Genomic DNA, 4,350 nt, shown 5'->3' on the forward strand with positions numbered 1-4,350 from the left:
CCTACACATTTAAGTGAGAAGCTCAGTGAATCCCATATGTGCAGTACAACAGCCAAAAGAAATAGAAGCAGCAAATGAGAGGACTCACCAGTGACGTGACAGATGGGAGAATTTGACAATACTGTGGTGGGGAAGAATAACAGACATGTTTAAAATGGAAACGCAGCCAGTATTTTGGGTTAGCCACACATCATTCCAGGGACCAGAACCTTACATGTGAACTAGACCTTTATCAGAGAAATCCCCTCTCATGTTTAAATTATTTGAATTTTTCAATCTAGGGATTCAGGAGGAATAGGGTTTCTAGCAAGGCTGTAAACAGTCCCAGAAGCAATTATAGTTATTCCGCTAAAGCTTACTTCAGCACTAATACCCATGTTTTTGCTGGGGTTTACAATTTTCCACCTTTTTACAAGATTTTCTTTAAACTAGGTGAGTCGTAGGAGAGTCAAGGACATAGAGACTGAATAGTGAAATCTATTGTGCAGAGTTGAGGGAAACAAGATACCCACTGAACTGGGCTTCATTCCTATTGGAGCTTGGTGTTCTTTGATGAACAGGATAAGAAAAATATAGAGTTGGTTATTACTGTTGACATACACATCTCTTAAACGGATAGTCTGGTTAAATATTTGCTGATCTGTAAAGTATAGAAATATCTGAGAATATTAATATTACGCATGCTTGAGCTCTGAGGATGTCCTGTGTGCATTAATAGTTTAATATTAAGTAAGGAATCTGGGATATTGTGACATCTCATTTATAAAAGCATCTCGGGCAGGAAGAAAATTTTCTTTGATGGTGAGACTGTTGTCTTAGCTTTATTTAATAGTTCATTTAATAATCCTTGATTACCTATGAATAAAGGAACTTTGTAATTCCTTCTTTCTCTTGTGAGCATTGCCATAGTCAGCTTAGGCACTGTTATTGCAAGTAGCCTTGTTTGCCTAATGCCGAGGAAGCCCAGGGGGAGAGTAGTCTTCCTCTGTCGTGTGTATGTATGGAGATGTGCTTTATTTTTTTAATTTTTATTTTTTGCGTTTGTCATCTCTCCTGAGCTTGCTGAGCCCTGACAGTATGTGGAGGGGAGCTGCTGGCGGTAATCTCGTATGTTCCCCTCCACACGGGCCTTTCTCAGTTTGGAGGGGAAGTGTGGCTATAGTTAAAGCAGACCTTGGAATGTGAATGCTGTTGCAGCACCTGACTCTGTTGCCATGTGAATAATTGAGATTGAGTTTGGTTCTCTCATAAATTTGTGTTTATTTTTAACTCATCTGAATTAGCAGTTTTAATGGGAGGAGTTTCGTTACCCTTGATCCTAGCCTGTGTGACTGGCAATATAGTAGCAGCCTCTTTTCGAGCAGCTTAGTGAAAACATGGCTGAAAGGAATAAATGGTATCTGAAGACTGTATAGAAGATGGCTTTTGTTCCCAATGTTAATATTTTTCTTCTCAAGCACATTTCATTGTTTGCTGAGAGTGGCAGGTACACGTCAAAAATGCTAGGTGTCCTTATCCTGTAGAGTTGTTACAGGATAAGGAGTCATGACAGAAGCTTCCTCTCACCTGGTCCTCTTCCCGCTCGCCTCAAACTAGCCCCAAGACGTGGATTAATGGTCAGAGTGGACCTGAGGGCTCCGCGGAAGCCAGGGTGGCAGCCTGCCTCAGGCATCAGCAGCCCACTCCCTGCGACGAGCTCCTTGAGAGTGCTAGCTTTCTATTTGGCTAAGTTTTTCCTAGGCTGCACCGTTCCTAACTCAAGGTAGATAGATGTCACAACAAAACAATCTCAAAGTTCTTTGCTTAGAGCACTTTGTTTATGATTGCGATGTTTACATTTCTCATTTAATAAAAGACTTTACTTCATTCCGTTAAATTTTAGTGTTTAGAAGGGTGGGCACCGTCTCTATGTACAGTATGTATCGTTTTATATAAGTTATACTGTTATGTCATGTATACTTGCAATGTCAGACCTTGTGTTCAATACACAATGCAATAGACTCTTTCCAGAGCTGTATTTTTCAGTAAACAATAAAAAGATTGTTTGTCACTACTTGTTTCTCATGTTTCCTCTTCTTTGGAATAGTGTATCCTGGAGTATTTGTTTTACAATTTTTGTCTCTTATAAAACTTGGCTGTACATTATGTTATTTGTCACTAGTCAACTCGGAGACTCTTTTCGAAGAGAAATCTTTGTTATCTGATTTAAAATTTATAAGGCCTGTTTCGTTTCTGTGTGTTCAGAAGCAGTTTGGTGCAGAGAAATTCCTTGAGGTGTCATAAACCAAATGGAGGAGAATCCTCAAAGGTCCTGAAAGCCCTTGAAAAGTCTCCTAAGTAACTGTAGAACAGCGAATGTATAAACCATCATGGAATACTGGCTAACGGTGGGAGTTGGTTGACTAGGAGAGTACAATCTAGTTTCTACCCAGTGACCCCGAGCAGCCTGTAGAGTCGTTTTGTTTTTTCTTCCCTTGGTGAGGAGTCAGTGCAGCTAAGGGGCTGAGCTTAACCATCAGACACGCTACACAGAGAATTGTTAGGGCCTGAAACACAAAACCACGTGATGCCTTTTCACTCTGGTTTGAAATGAGGCTGCTCCAGGTTTATGTTAATTGTATTATTAGATGAAATATCCTCAGGAATCAAGGAGTCTTTGGTCTAACTTGTAATGGAAAAGGTGCACATTCCTCAGGTAACAGCCCAGATTCACGTACAATTTCTTTGGCCGTTCCACACTGAAATCGTGGCTCTAGTTTAATTGTTATTTGTTTGATATTTAGTTGGAACAGGGATTTCCCTGTGACCAGCCTCAACATATGAGAAACCCCCAATGGAAAGAACTACATATTTTACCTTCGCCTTATTGAAAATGCTGAATAGAAGGAACCACTCACCTGGCTTATGGTCTCAGCCTTAGTAAAAGAATTGGGGATTTGATACATTCTAAGGGGACGACAGTAGATTATGAGCCCTGAGTGGGTCCTGGCTTTAAGGTTCAATAATTAGTAGGTGGTACTTGTTGCTTAAGTGTGGGTCGCTGTAAATCCTGCTTATACCTAATAGTAAATCCATACATATTTTCTGTGCTTGAGCAAAATCAGAGGTGGAGTCTACAGCATTTAATCAGGGCTTACCATGCACAGAACATTGTGTTAGATACTTTATATTTTGTGTGTGTGTGTGTGTGTGTGTGTGTGTGAGAGAGAGAGAGGGAGGGGGAGAGAGAGAGAGAGAGAGATACTTTAAAAAGGATGGAAAAGAACAAGATGGTGGAGATCTTTGTTTTTAGGAAATATATAAGGCAGCTACAAATGCACTACAAATTAGGAAATAATATAGAATAGCTCGAATACATAAGATGATACTTAAAATTTTTAGAGTGGATGAAGGGCAGGTGGATCATGGAGTTATGTCAAAAGGAAAATATGGGGACTGAGGACTGAACCCTGAGGTTCTCCACTTGACAGGTAGGAAAGGGTAGGTGGGGTCATCACTGAGGAAAGAAGGAAAACCAGGGGAGTTTGGTGGCCTGAGAGCCAGGGGGAAGTATGTCAACTGCTGCTGAGCAATGAGTAAGATGTGAGGAGTAGGAACTGATTGCTGCACATGGAGAGATGGAATTTTCTGGTGACTTTGATAAAAGCAATTTTAGTGTAGGGGTGAACATCTAAATGGAGTGGGTTATAGAGCTTGGGAGATAAGGAAGTAGCCACAGCATGTAGAGTACAGATAACCGTATAATTATAGTAGGGGAATGGGATGATCGCCTGAGGAGGATGTGAGGGGCAAGAGACAGCATTCTTCTTTTCTTTTCTTTTTTCTCTCTAACATTGTACTGTAACAGCATGTTTATATGAAGATGGGGATGATTCAGTGGGAAGGGAAACATTGATGCAAGAGAGGGGATAGTTGCCAAAGCAAGGTCCCTAAGGAGAGAATAGAGTGGGAAGTTTTTGAGCATTAAATGCTTACATTAGATAAGTTAAAATGTTTAAAAGCAAGAGCTTAAACTTCTACTTAAGAAACTAGAAACAGAGGAGCAAACTAAAGCTAGAATAAGCCGAAGAAAGGAAGTAGCGAAGAGAATAGCAGAAGTCAGATAGAAGGCAGAAAAAACAGTGGAGCAATCAGTAAAAGGAAACTCTGGTTCTTTGAGAAAATCAATACGGTTGGTAAAGCCGTGTCCAGATAGATAAGGAAGAAAAAGAGGGCACAAATGAAGAGTATCAGGAATAAGTGGAGACATCAGTACAGCCTCTACATTACTAAGTAAAAAGGGAATATTGTGGGGGGCTTCCCTGGTGGCGCAGTGGTTGAGAGTCCGCCTGCCGATGCAGGGGACGCGGG

This window comes from Lipotes vexillifer, unplaced genomic scaffold, assembly GCF_000442215.2.
Source record: "Lipotes vexillifer unplaced genomic scaffold, Lipotes_vexillifer_v1.1 scaffold1654, whole genome shotgun sequence".
Taxonomy (NCBI): Eukaryota; Metazoa; Chordata; class Mammalia; order Artiodactyla; family Lipotidae; genus Lipotes; species Lipotes vexillifer.